Raw genomic sequence first — 16,392 nt, forward strand, 5'->3', positions numbered from 1 at the left:
AAAAGTAGTTTTTTACAGCAAACAACATTTTTTAAGAGTGATGTGCATTCCAAAATATATAATTTTTTTTTCTATAAATTATAAAAAATTAATTATTTTGAATTTTGGTTTGTAACATCAATATCCAATGGATGGAGTTGGTTTGATAGTGTTATGTTAAATATTTTTTATTTTATTAAGTTTTGAAGTCAGACTAATTATAATTTAGACATAGGTGTAAATTTGAACACATAACTTGTTCTATATAATCGAAATTCAATTTTTTTTTGGTTAGAAAGAAGACATCAATATGTATTGCATAGATATTTTTTCTTAATTTTATTGAATTAGTTCACTATATTTCTCAATGTGTTGAACAGAGAAGTTCATGTTCAGTGAAAAACCAATATTTCAAAAAATTTAAAAAACAAGATCATAATGTAATAAAATTATAGTCTTTGGAAAGCTTGCTTTGAGCACTACCATCCTACATTTTTGGGTTGTAAAGATTCTTTCATTTGAGCCTTGAACTAGAGGTGTCAAGGCAAAATTTTCCGAGAAGTTTGAAGATATAGGAGGAGACATTTCTACAATGTTATATATTGCTGCTGCTAGGATATGTTGTTGTCATTTATGTCAACATATTTATGTGATCTTACTGATCCGGTGACTGCAGATTGGTTTCTTGTGTTGGTGATTATGAGTTGGAGTATTTCTGGTGCTCTTATATCATTCTTGATTGGTTTCACTGATGGACTTTTAAAGCACTGGGAGGGGGGGTGGTGAATCAATGAAACCAAAAATAATACTACTTTAAACACTGACCCGTAGATAAACTTAACAAGTTTGTTAAACAATATGCATGTAATCCAAAATGATATAACAACATTCATAATAAGTAAAACATCCACCATAACATAAGTGTTTATATGTGGAAAACCCAAATAGGTAAAAACCACAGTGAGATGGGACTCACAAGTTAACTATCTGCAGTAATAGATAACTGACTAGTTAAGGTCTACAAAGTGCTCTGCTAGGAGCGAATCCTGTTAAAGATCCCAAAGCTTAATTAAAAGCTATACCCTGTAAAAGGTAGTACCCTGTAAGGAGTAACCTCGATAGAGGATTTCTGAATCCAAACTAATGGATCACCTGGTTAGAGGATTTGACTGTTGCAGTGATTAGAAAACAACAGGTAGTGTAATCTAGTAATATCACAACTTGCTTGTATATATCCTCTTCTGCACACTCAATACTTCTTTAGCAACATACTCTGCAGCTTAATACTTTTGCCTTTGCACATAACATATCTCCTTTGCTTGTTTTCAAATAATTCATTATGATGTGAATATATAGACATTTAGATTTCATGTCGGCCTCTAGAAATCATAACACAATTTCCTAGGTGCAGTGTATATAGTCAAACAATCATAACTCATCACAAAAGTACCGCCAAAAATTGTCGGTAAGGATAACTCATCACGACTAGTGATAACTCATCAAATAATTAATGAATACTGGTTGAAACAACAATACCAATTGGAGTTAAACATATAAATTGTTTATCCTTTGATGCTCCTGTGATAATCTCCGCTGGATCTTTAGGTTGATGCCGAGTTTTGTATATCCACTAGTTGTCTCCATGTATATATCGGTCGTCACCATGTACGTGTTAGATATAAACCTCTACTATATCGGTTGTAATATAAACAACTTTGAAGTCACACTGGTAGACAATATGAACATATGTGTGTGTATGTGTTTCATCAATGACAACATATGATGAAGTTATTCATTACAATCATCATCAAGCCAACAATCTCCCCCTTTGGCATTGATGGCAACACTTAGAAAATTTTACAGTAATACCACTAAGTGTGCTTACAAAAATTTTTTATACACATATACATATATTCCCCCTTACTACATACAACATACAAAATTTTCAAAACACACATACATATTTCTACTCCCCCTTTGACTACAATGCCAAATTTAAAAATAATATATATATATAGAAAATTTGTATCAAAATGTTTTACATATACAAAAACTTGAAAAATTGAATCAAGATTCATGCATTTGCAAGCCTCATACAAATGTCATTAAAGTTCCTCTTTAACTGAGCTAAAGCATGTTCCCATGTGTCCAACAAGTTCTCAATGAACTCAAGTGTAGACATAATCCGAGTATGGAACTCTTCCATGGAATCAAGTGTACATGTTTCTGGAGTACCTGAAATAACTTCTGCATTCTTGTAGGCTCTTTGAAGTATGTCCACTTGGGATGTGAGTAGACTCTTCAATTCCTTCAGTGATCAGAGTCTTTTTGCTTTCTCAAGATCATAGGTATCTAGCCTATTGTGCAAATCATCCACAGATTTGCTAAAAGCAAAAATAGAATCTTGAAGTTGTACATATGCATTGCATATCTTTTCTAGCTCTTGCTCAGTTTCAGTTCACCTGTTATTGATATCAACATAAAATAATGAAACATTAGAAGTAGATGCAAGATATTTCCCTCCCGTTTCAATAACTTTTCTTAATAAATCTTTATTAAGAGATAGAGCAAGTTTTACTGTATCAATCTCTTTCATAAGATGCTCACCACGCTTCTTCCTGTAACTCTTCTCAGCATAAATTTGTGTTGCTTCTTCAAGGGACTTAATTTTGTCAGATGCATCAACAACCAATTGACCAAGTTTGCTAATAGGTGTTGTCAGATGCCCTATAGAAGTTTCCAGTAGTAGACTTGTCATAATATCCACAATATTTTGAATATTTTCTGCTTCCATTCTTTGTTCTTTAAGTCTCTTTTTGTGTGCCCTAGATTTCATGATAGTTGCATTCTTCATCATTTCAGATGTACTCATATTATCAACAATTATAGGCCCTAAGATGCCTAGTCAATTATCATCATCTTCATCAATCTATTGTATGACTAATGATGTTACCGGTTCAAAGGATGTTACCTTAACAATCTCTTCTTTCTCTTGTTCCTTCTCTGTTTCCTGTTCAGAAATCTATGTATCAACTGTTGCATCAGATTCCTTGTGAATGTCTTGTGAAACCGATGGCAGTTGGGGTTTCACTGGTTGTTCCTTTGCTGGTGGAATATCCACTCTTAGTTGAGTTGTCGATTTCTCAAATAAAGTAACCTCTGAGTTAGTGATTTCAGGTGGCTGCATATCTAGTACAATAATGTTTTCGGATAGATCAATTGTATTTTGAATATCATCAACAAGTATGACTCATTGAATAATAGTGTCATCCTTCTTTTTGATGGGATAGATAACATCAACTTGCACAATCTCATCCATTTTGGGTACATCAATAGTATCTTGCTCATCCTTAGAAGAATGAATAAGATCTTCCATCCGTTGGATGTTACAAGCAATCTGATGAGTCTCAGTCTCAACAGTTTGCACCTTTCCACTTAGTAACTTCAACCTTCTTGCCTTGAAAGAAAATTGAACTTTGTACTTATCAACCAATACATTTAGTTCTTCCTTTGACAAATTAGGAAAATATTGTACAAATACATCATCTATAATTTCTTTTTCCTTCTTTACAGCTTCCTCCCATTTATTCAAAAGAATAGTATACAAGGAATTAGAGGTATTCTTTACAAGATCATGAGGTAATCTAATGTAATGGCACAAATAATTGATTACCTGTTGAAAAATTTGTTCCTTTTGATCTTCATTGAATGAATCAAAATTTTCTTTGACATTATCAAATTTGTTTCTTCCTAATGTCTTCATTGTTCTCTCAAAGTTAGTCACAGGCTTGTAAGTTAAGACACTAATAGGCATAGTTGCCTTTGGCACATTCTTCACTAGTTTTATTGTTTTACCAGTTGATTTCATCTTCTTGGGTTCCTCCTCAGTATCAATACCTTCATATTCTTCCTGGAAAATTAATTTCCAACCTCTTTTCTTTGATGCAATCTCCTTCTTTGCATATACTTTAGGTTTCGGTTCGTTTTTGGTTTGGACACTTCGTGTCACTCTTGTACTTTTTATCACCAGAGGTGCTTGCTCAGTCTTCTTCTTCTTACCTTTAACACTTATGGTAGGAACACTATTGGTTTTAGCTTGTGCAGTCTGAACTTCAACTGTATCCAAATTTTCCTTCCTTTTCTCCACTGGAGATGCCAACAAGTTATTGGCATAACCAATCAATAAGACATAGTTGAATTCATAGCTCATGTCTTCCATTTCTTCTTCTCTAGGCTCAATAGCCTCCATCAAATAGAAATCAGTGGTAACTGTAAAAATAATGTCCTTAGCAAAGTGTTTTACCACATCCTTAGGCAATCTTACTCTCATACTCATTTTCTTCTGAAATTCATTGAAGTATTTATTCATTGCAACAAAGAAGGTATTCTTCACAACCTTAAAGATGTTCTTAATCTGGGCAGATACCGGTAGATCCTTAGGCCATTCAAGATCACCAATTCTCGTTAGGAAATTCTAGAAATAAAAAGATACACCAATCAACAACTGTCCAAATTTAAACTTTTGACTGCTATCCTTCTTGATAGACTGAAGATTCAACAATAATTGGCTCCTAATGGCCTCACATAGGTCATAATTGGCATTTTCAGCTATCATTTTGTAAGCAGTATGCACTGCTGCAGATGGAACACTATTCAATCTACTAGAATAGAATACCCGGTAGCCTATAACCATAGATGCCAACTTTACGGTTGGGTCCTTGATGTTATTGACAAAAAGCATGCCCATCAGAGGTTGATCCAGTTAGAGTGTTTATTGTCTTTTTTGAAATACGCCTCAACTTAGGTACTTCACCGGTTGAGTAAAAATTAGTTACAACTTGAATAGCTTCCTTGGTTATAGTATGAGTCCTTTCAAAATACATGTTTTCCCCATGAACATGACTCAAAATAATTCAGATATGTTCCTCTTCAAAATCTTCAAGAAAGTAAGTTGCATTATGAAAACCTTTCTCATAAACCCTAATATATTCTGTTTGAATCTTTCCATGTTTATCGCAAAGGGATTTCAACTGAGAATGTATCGACAATGATCCTAAATTCTCAATCTTGCAATCAATGTAGCTGGACAAATCTCCTTTCACTATGACACCACTAGGAACTTGTAATAAATCATTATAAGACATAATTCGTTCTGCCTTTACAACTTCCATAGGTTCAGATGTAATCATCAATTTCTCTACTGGTTTCGAAGACGATGCCATTCTAGATGAACTAGATTCAAAGCAGGGGTTTTCAAAGAAATACCTTATTTTACGTTCGCTTCCTCGCTTACCGGTTGAATACTCAAGTGCACACCAGTTCAGTCTTCACTAACCTTGAAATGAGCTTGATCAATCAAATCACAATACAATTTTGACTAAAATAAGCTAACAATCATTTCTTAGCTCTGCAAGCGCTCAAAAATTCTTTCTCGTATGCGCTAGGGTAAAAATAAAGTGAAAACTCACTTTTATCCTTTTTACCTACTAAATTAAATCTCGCTCGTTAGGGTTACAAACCCTAATTATACCATTTAATGATATGTAGATGTAAAACCAGTTGATAATTGATTGACATAAAGTTATCAAAATTTCATGCATTCAAATTCTCTTACTGCTCATTCATTTCAAGAGGTCCGAAGGTAGTTTTACCATTATTCTCCCCTTAGCCATATTGAAAAAGGCTTAATTCACTGGTGCAAGGCTGTCCACACTTGCTGAAGGAATAGTTTCTTCTCCAGGTGAATTATCACTCTTCTTTTTCCATATTCGATTCAGTTCTTCTCTCATTTCTTCAATATTGACCTTCTGCTTGCCTTTTTGATCTTTAGAAGGGTTAACTGGTTTGCTATTTTTGGATCTACAAAAAATTGCCATGTGTCCTAGTTTATGACAATGATAGCAGGCCATACCAGATGATCTCCAAGGTCCTACATTACCTCTTCCAGTTCTTTTTTTGCAATTCATAGCCACATGACCAAAGTTGTTACAGATGGTGCAAATGACATTTGTTACCTTTTCCATCTCAAATGGACTAAACCAGTTGTCGTAGGGTCTTTGCCAGTTCATGTTACCTCGGTTATCATAATTTCTCATCCAGTTGCCATTTGGTCTTGTATGCATATGCGGTACAGGATTATTTGCTCCATATCTGCATTCAAGTGATCTATGTCCATACATTTTACATGTGAAGCAATGCCCTTCAAATTGCTTGGACACATACCTAACATTAGTATTGTAGCTTGTATTTCCATTAGGTTTGTCTCTATAAACATTTGTAGTGTGACTAGGTTTATGGCAAACAAAATAAATAGGTTTAAAGACCTTCTTACCGGTAGGATTTTTGGCCTTAGGAGCAGATTTGTTCTTGGTACCAGAGGATTCTCCTTTTTCAGATGTGTGAAAACCAAGTCTAGAGGTATCACCATTCATCTTTTGTGATTGAATTTTCTCTTCTAGGAAGGTAGAACTTCTGTGGGTAAGTGCACAAAGATGGTGGTCAAAAAAGTGGACACCACAAAAAAAACAAGCAAAAACAAGCAGTGTGTACGCAGTTATAAAATTTGAAATGACCGCGTACGTGCTTAGGTTTGTTTTTTCTGAACCTAGAGAAGGTAGCGCGTACGCACTTCTTTTAGGAAAAGTAGCACATACGCACTACTTATAGGAAAATGAGCATGTATGCGTTACTTGTCCCTAAAAGACCGCGTATGCGGTACCTGTCAAAAAAGTTTTAAAAAAAAAACTGGGTCTCATTTTCTCGTGACAACCACATTTTTATTTTCTTTTTTCTTCATTTTCTTTGCTAAACCGCAAACAGGGTGCTATATTTATCCTTTAAAACATGAACGGGGTACCATATTTCTCCTCCAGACACTATGGATCAAGGTTAGTTTTTGTTAATTTTTGTCTGTCTTTCCCGTTTGTTCAATTTGTTTTACATTTTTAATTTAATTTCATTAATTTTGATTAGATTTTTTTATTTTTTGTTTCAAAAACCAGATTCTTCTAATCCACAACAAGAACAACAAAATGTACCTCCTGAAAACCCACAAGATACACCCCCAATTCCTCCTTTTGACTGCACACCTGAAATACAAGAGCAATTAATTAATCAATTAGGGCAAAATATGTCTAAAATTAATAGACTGATTGATAAATTGAAAACATCCAAACTTGAGCATCATAAATCCTTCACCACTAGGCTAGAAACATTAGCTAGTGGTCCCATAGTTGTTTCCACACAAATTACCAAATGGGGAAACTTTAGGGATAGGTGTCGTCAATACTATGCTGATGAGTTATCATACGAGGGAGTCAAAAACAAAAATATTAGTAAACAACAAATATGTGCCCTTTTTGTTGATCCTAAAACTAGTCAATCGTTACCTCTTAATGCAAAGAGGTTTCCCATACATTGGTGTACCAATGTGCAGATGAAGAATCTTTTTTGGCAGAGGTGGTGGATGGTCTTTGATGATCCATCTTGTAATAATTATGAGGTGCCAATGTATTTTTTGAGAAAAGTATACTGTGAGTTTGTGCTCAATGTGCGGCCAAACTATTTTGACATGAGAGAGTTCCATGGTAGAGGTGGTGGTTCTGCCCAAAATAGATCTGGAGCCGGTAGGCGATTACTTGCAGAGAGTCGTCGCCCCCTAGCACCCAAACCCAAGGCGCATCAAGCTATCCCAGTAGAGCTGAAAGAGTCGATGGAGCTATAGACTCTTCAAGCGACCACAACATTGACTGGTGCCATCATTTAGCATGGGACATCGTTAGCACACCCTATTGTACCGGATGATGAGCCATTAGTTGCTCCAGGTGGCGATAGAGAGTCCATCCAACATATGTGTGTCAGTTGCTCGGGGATATGCTCAAGGATAGATGATGCAACCGGTGCAGATGGATCCACATCTCATTCATGCATGATTTGTGGGAGTAGATGTCAGACCCGCACGTCTGAGGATTTTGCATTGACAGATGAGTTGATGGACATGGTGTTTGCCCATCAACGACAGACATAGGTGTGTTGATTTGAATTCATAGCATTTTATTTATCAGTCACTTTAAATTTGTAATTACATAAATGAATCTTCATTTATACATCAATTTTAATTGAGACAAATAATATGCATTTTAGGATGCAGCAATGGTATCCCATACTCCTCCCCCAGTTACTACAGTTGTAACTTCGATGCTTGAGGTATAAATTTTGTAACATGTTAAAATAGAATAGTACACTTTGAATTAAAAAAAATATAAGATATACTAACTATCTTTAATGCTTGGTCCAATTTTTGGTTTGTAGGTGTTGACAGGGGACCAAATGTCCTAGATTGATGACATCATGCTCTCAGCAATCGATTTTGGCCTACAAGACTATACGGTATCATATTTTGTACAACCCTTTTTATGTATTGTTTTGATGGAATATGCAAGTCATTTCATTTTAGATTTTTAAAATTATGTTTAATATATTATCTGTACTAATATCTCATGTTAATTTTGTTTTTTTAGGGTACCCCCTCTGCGTCTAGGGCTTGTCCTAAGAAAAAGGATTCCTCGAAGACTCCAAAACATGGGAAGAAGGTAATTGAACACCTTTTTAGTTGTACAGTTATTTTAAAATGTTGAAATCAAGTATTAGTTGGGGTTTGTAGATTGATTAGTGTTTTTTGTCTATTTAACATGTACAATGGCCATTGAGCTATGTGGATTTGTTGAATGAACCTGATTCGCCCATGGATCAAGAGAGGGTGGGAGGTATGTATCTCTACTTTATTTTCTTGATTTCATGATTATATGCACGCGTACATGTGAACTTGTGATATATTATAATCTTATAATTTTTTCATACAAGAAATATCCATAGTTGTTTCATCAATGGCGAACCCTCCTCCGTGCACTAGAGAAGCATCTCAAGATCTGGTACACTTTTGTTTGATATATTACATTAATTGTTTTTAACCTACAATACTTATCATTATATTAATTGTATTTAATCTTTGATCATTTTTTGTATACGTAATAGCGACAGTTTCTCCATTGATGGTGAGCCATCCTCAGTCCATTGGAGAAGCATCTGAGGCACAGGTGCGTCATTGTTCTCTATATTATAGCTTTTAAGTGTTTTTAATATATTTATGTTAGTACATTGTATTAATTTTACATTTAATCTACAATAGACCCCTTCGTCATATGGCCATAACGTGGATCCTTTTAAGTATGTATTCAAGAAAACTCCTAAGAGTGACAAGGAGAGGAGAGCGAAGACATTAGCTCCTAGATTAACCGATCAGGTAATCTACATTTCAATTGCAAAGGAATTATAGTTAAATGCATAGTTATGTTGTCAATTGTGAACTATTTTCTACAAAAGAATTCTAACTTGGCTTTTGAATTGTGGTTTTGTAGCCATCTACAGAGCCATGTACTGCATTGAAGAGGCTTTATTTTGATGATCCACCACAAGTTTAGGATCATATAGTGTTAGTTTTGGTCATAAAATGACCAATACATGTAGATATATTCTACATTTTTATTGTATATCGAATTGGACATGACATATGCCACATTTTTGTAATACTTGTATTGACTTGGCAGACATGCCCTTTTTTGATATCTATAAATGTTGATATTTGATCCAATAAATGTGTATTGAGTTCATTATTTTTTATTCTTTGTATTTTGTAGTTGTCCTTTTATAAATTTAATTGATCATTTGCCTATGTAATCAACAATATGAATATAAACAACAAAAATATATGATATAAAACATTGCAATCGTGGAATATGTTTCCATAAAATTTCTAAAATGTTGAATTAACCCTACAAAATTCCTTGTATTCAGTTCATTATTGTGTATTTGGTGTATCTTGTGGCTGCCCTTTTATAAATTTAAATGAATATTTGCATATGCAATCAACAATATGAATATAAACAACAAAAATCGACAATATGAATATAAACAACAATATGTGTTTGGTGCGAGAGCACACTCACACTCGCAATGGTCAAATTTTGGTTGTCGTGTGCACAAACCGACATCACGTGTGCATCCGAGTGGACACTTTTATGCTAGGCATGATGCTATCGTGCATCCCATAGTGCCCAAATGTTGAGAGTCATACCTTGTCGTCGCGATCTCTCAAGTCCTCAGTCCAAAAAATTATCAAACTTTGACGAACTATTTCTTCCAATCCAGGACACATATGATCGATCTGTTTGAATTTGTGGGGTCGCGTGAGGCTCCTCTACAATGGCCTGTCTCAGTTTTTGAGGACTCAGAGCCATTTTCAATTGGTAGCATCTTTTGCCTCTTTCAAAAACTGTCAGTTGCATGTAATGCAAAGTTGCAGGATTGGATAGAATTGATTCAGTTCATCGTGTGCACAAACCAACGTCACGAGTGCATCTGGGTGGGTATTTTTACGCTAGGCATGCTCCTATCGTGCATCCCAAAGCACCCGAACATCGAGAGTCATACCCTGTCGACGCGATCTCTTAAGTGCCCTGAGTCCATCATCATAGATAACGAGCTTCCCTTCAAAAATCAGGATGTCTGGGAACTCTGTGAGAAGTTTCATATCCAACATTGTTTCTCCACCTCATATTACCCATAAGGAAATGGTCAAGAAGAAGCCTCAAACAAGAACATATTGAGGATCTCAAAGGAGATAGCCAATGATATCGGTTGTGATTGGAACATTCATTTCAATCCCGCACTGTGGGCATATCAAACTAGCATTAGAACCCCTATAGGTGCAACCCCATACTCACTTGTTTATGGAGCAAAAGTTATCTTTCATATTAAGGTTAAATTACCATCCCTATGGGTCTCTTTGCACAATCTGATAAATGATGAAGAATATCAAGTCTCCCATTTTCAAGACTTGGAATTGCTTGATGAGAAGCAACAAGCTGCCTACAACCATCTTAAAGCATATCAACAACGCATGAGCATAAGCTATAATCACAAGTTCAAACCACACACATTTGATGTAGGAGATCTTGTTCTCAGATAAAATCCTCGCAATCAATCAAATAGAGAGCGTCGAAGAAAATATGAATCCAATTGGACGGTTCCATATGTCATCATTGTTGTCTTCGGGTCTAGAGCATATCAGTTAGCAACTTCAGAAGGGGAACCACTGACAAACCCAATCAATAGCATGCATCTTAAAAAGTTCCATGCATAAGCTGTGTAGAGAATTAGGCTCATCAAATCTCACAAAAGCAAAAACATTCAAAAAAAGTCCTAAAAAAAGTACAAAAAAATTAGAAAATCAAGAAAATAGTAAAGAAAAATCATTTATCCAAATGGTGAAAATTACTTCGGTGGCACCTTGGATAAGTACCATGGTAAAAACCTGGCAAACAGGCACCATTCGTAAAGGTTGTGGCTCCATTGTCTTTCAGACTTGTTGCGATCACATCCATATTCATCCACTCATACAACATATCTACCATGGCTTGTTATTGATCTACAATTAGAGTTATTACCTCATGTGTCCCACATCATGCTTTCACACCGACACCTCACTGGGGGAAACCTTTTTAACCTAATAATGGGATTGGATTATCAATACTGGTAATTTGCTAAATTACTCATTCAAAAAATATCCTGAAATAAACCAAAAGCATTCAAAAAATCTAAAAAAGACCAAAAACATTTGAAAAAACATCATGAAATAATCCAAAAAAAATTTAAAAACATCATAAAATAAATTAAAAACATTGGAAAACTTGACATAAACCAAAATATTCGTAAAATCTTAAATAATCTAAAAAATGTAAAAATGTCCTAGCAAAAATATCAAAAACATTGGAAAACTCGACAAAAAAAATTCAAAAACATTGGAAAGCTATAAAATCCAAAAATATCACAAAACGCATTGAGAACATTGCAATAAACTGATTTTTGTTCACACAAACATTCGATAAGCCATGAAAACAAACTTATCCTAACAAATCAAACGCTCAAACAAGACAAATTATCAATTAGTCCACAAACGGTGAACTGCCTAGGCTAAACATTAAACAAATGTCTTAACAAGGATACATCCTTCCTTCAAACAAGACACGATGTCATATCTTTTGGCAAGAAGATTCTTTGGTTGTTCTACTTTTGATATTTCTATTGTATTTTTCTTATTTATATCATGTTCCTATGTTACTCAAGGATATCCACAAGCAATTAGAGTGGCCAGGATGGTTCATGACATCTTTTCTTTGTTTTATGTTAGTGGATTGTTCCAATGAAGTTTTGAGGCAAATACTAATGGTGTCTATGTGGGAAGTTCACTAAGCAATGAGATCCTATGCAAAAATACAGTCATGGATCATTATGGCTTATTGACTACATGGTATACCTCAACCATTAGTATGTGAACCAGAATGGAGGGGAATATTCCTTGCATGTAATATGTCTGTTTATAGGTGTAATGCTCAACCTTGGTTTCCAATATCTTGGTCAAGATCAGAAAATATCCTACAATTGAATTTAGTCCATCCATCAATCCATATTGCTACATATCATTCATTGCTAACCCCCCTCTTTTACCCTCCCTATCCAGGTCATCATCACCGCATAACCTACATCATGTTCCATCTACTCGATCAAGCTGCGTAGTCTTTTGTCATCTAAGTCATCCTATACACAACCACAAGTTGTTGTTTTTGCCTTTTAAACCCAACTGTCAATTGGTCAACAAATCAAACATAATCTAAATAGACAATTACATCAATTGTCTAAGTCTCAATGGGTAATTTGACTCAGATACCTTGAATTCATTGAACCATTCAATCAATTGTCTAAGTCGTAATAGGTCATTTTGACTCAATTACTCAGACTTTATCCTATCTGAGTGACCAATTGACATCAATTGTCACGCTTTGACTAAAACTAGGGCAATTCAACCAATTCCTCTGGATTGCACCAACACTTATTGATCAATTCAACAATATCAATCAAAGGGACCACAACACTACTTTGCACAATATCTCTTGCATGATCCAAGGGTACACATTGGCTTATCATTCTCCTTTTCCACTCACCATCACTCTCATCCTATCGCCGCCTCCTTTCACCTTGATATGATGACCTAATCCACTATTATGAATACAACTATTCCCATCAAACTGATTTTTCCCATCAAACTGAGCTTTCCCATCAATCTGAGATTTTCCCATCCATCTAGGCTTATCCTAGACTTGCGCATAATCCAAACACCTATCCATAGTGTGTTAACCAAATCCAAGCAACGATCCTCTTGACTAGCGTCTCTCCTAGTCAGCTTACTCTATTTCCTATCATCAATCTATCCTATCATCGATGCCCATTGGGATGAATCCTTCTCATGACTGGCAGCTTATCCAAATCGATGTTCTACTCTTGGCAAGAGATGTTTGTTGACCACATGAGTCATTTTGTTGAATGATCTTTTCGCTTCGATTTTATTTTTTGTCCTAGGCCTATACCTTCTCAAGGCTACCTTGATCTTCCTATATCTTGGTACATCTAGGTTGATGTACATTGGGGCATAATTTTTGTGGTATGGTGTGTTTGTGGTTTCTCTTGTATGATCCAACAAGTCTTGCATCCATCACAAGTGTTTGCAAACTTGCATACATTGAGATAACCTATTGTTTGCAAGTCTAGTCCATGTATCAGATATTCATTAGATCTTGATTCCTATAATCAGTAATGTCGATAATCCTTTGGAAAATCAAACCTAGGATTGCTCTCTACATAATTCATAAAAACAATCTTATCATTTTTATCATCCTTCCATTCACCTATCATATCCTCCTTCATTCCAGCTCCCCTTTTCACCTGGAGGCTTCAATTTATTCACCTTTCATATCCCCCCCTTTTTCCCTTTCATCCTATAATCCTATCCATTTCAAGAACACACATGTGTTCTTCGAACCCGCATGTCCTCTTGAGGGGGAATACCACGGCTTCCTCATCATCCTTCCTCAACTCACCAATGACTGAGGCATCATGCTACTAGTCCTTGTCATTTTCTACCCACTAGGTTTTGTTATTATTTGACATAACATCACTTCATGATGCTATATCAAAGAGGGGAAAATGTAAACACATAAAATTGATTAAATTAATATTTAATTAATTCCCTTGAATCACATGATTAATTTAATTAATCATATTAACCTACCATTACCTTTAAATTAATTTAATTATATTTAATTAATATCCACTTTCCATTTCTTCCAAATATTGATTTATTTTAATAAATCAAACTCACCTTTATGGAATATTCCATTTTTATCCCTAATCTTAATTAGCTAAATTAATCCATGATTAACTAGGATAACTTAGTGATTCCTACAAACCTATCATCTAATCCCTTCATTATCCTAATTAATCCAAAGCCTAACCAATGTTAGTATTTATTCAAATTAAAAATACTACACATCTACCCAAAACCCACATTTGACTCCACATGCGATCCCCTCTTGAAGGACTTGCATGCACAAGTCACTTCACATCTCCACATCACCTTTGACCAAGGTATTATTACATATGTTTGAGGATGCTCTTCCCCATAGAGCCACCCTACGCATTCCTCTTTTAGCCGGTATGTCATAACTTCTCTTCCACTAGCCCTTACACCTTTCCACAAGTGTTTCCACTTGTCACCTCTTCGACTTCCCTAAATCTTCCCCTTTTCCCTAGGATAGTTGTTCTTCCCAAGATGTGCTCACACATGTGTGAACACGCCTTTCTCTATCCTTTAATCTTCTTGATCAGTCTTTGATCTTGACCATCGGTTTCCAAGCCTCCAACTCTATAAATTGAGCCCTTATCTCATGTCAAAGATCCACTTTCATTGCATCATTATGTTGCCATTTTATTCATAGATCATTGCAAACTTATGTTGTCCTCTTAAAATTATAAGCATCTCCATAGTATCCTCATCATTCCCAAATCATCACCTACACATCCTTACTTTGTTATGCAAGTGTGAGCAATTCATAGTTAACCCTACTCAATCTCCCACTCTTCATTTGACAAACTCTAAGCAATGTGGTTCGTGGAGACGAGGAGGACAAGGAAGAGTCACCGCAGTGGGAGCATCATGAGGGAAGTTATATTGGTTTGATCATGTTTTCTCATTATGTTTTTATATGCTTAATCTTTCTTGATATCACTTTTAAGATGGTTTGGATTATGTTTATTTTTAATTTGTTACTAACCATTTTGATGTGATACATGAACCATTAGGACATCATATGGTCCTAATGGTTCATATGGTGTCCTAAGGGGTCATGTGGTGTCGTTAGGGGTCATATGGTCACACATGGTGTTATAACATCATATGACCCCTTAGGACACTATATGAACTATTAGGACATCACATGGTCCTAATGAATCATATGGTGTCCTAAGGGGTCAAATGGTGTCATTAGGGGTCATATGGGTTCCTAAGGGGTCGCACATTATCTTAGAACATCATATGACCCCTTAGGACACCATATAAATAACTAGGACATCAACTAGTCCTAACGGTTCATATAGTGTCCTAAGGAGTCATGTGGTTTCGGTAGGGGTCATATAGAGTCCTAAAGGGTCACACGTGGTATTAGAACACCGTATGACCCCTTAGGACACCATATGAACCATGAAGACATCGTATGGTCCTAATGGTTCACATAATGTCCTAAGGGGTCATACATGGTGTTATAACACCATATGACCCCTTAGGACACTATATGAACCATTAGGACATCATATGGTCCTAATGGTTCATATAGTGTCCTAAGGGGTTATGTGGTGTCATTAGGGGTCATATGTGGTCTTAAGGGTTTTTTCTAATGTTTTAATTTATTATCTTAGTTTTCTAAGTTTTAATTTATTATCTGATTTTTCTAACATTTTAATTAATTATCTAAGTTTTTTAATAGTTTTCCAAGTTTTAATTTATTATCTAATTTTTCTAACATTTTAAGTTATTATCTAAGTTTTCTAAGTTTTAATTTTGCTAACATTTTTCTATAAAAAAATCGAGTTTTAATTTAGTATGTAAGTTTTCTAAGTAATAAATATATAATTATTTAATTGAAAAAACAAATTAACAAACAAAAACTATTTTATTTTCTATTTAAAAAAAATAAATTAACAATAAATAAAAATACAAAAAATAACATTATTAAACAAGAAAAATGGTATTTTCGTGCACCTGGAACAATGTATGTTGAATGATGAGTGCTGACGAGTGTTGACAGATGTTGATTGGGGTCACTGACAAAATCTACACGTAGGGTTTTCTCAAACCGCCTTAGTGGAACCCAAATGCATAGTTGAAAATGGCATTTCAACTATCATTTGACTTTATAAAGACAATTAAAAAAAAATGACGCAATAGGGTTTGCTCGAAGGTGGGGT

This window comes from Cryptomeria japonica, chromosome 11, assembly GCF_030272615.1.
Source record: "Cryptomeria japonica chromosome 11, Sugi_1.0, whole genome shotgun sequence".
Lineage (NCBI taxonomy): Eukaryota > Viridiplantae > Streptophyta > Pinopsida > Cupressales > Cupressaceae > Cryptomeria > Cryptomeria japonica.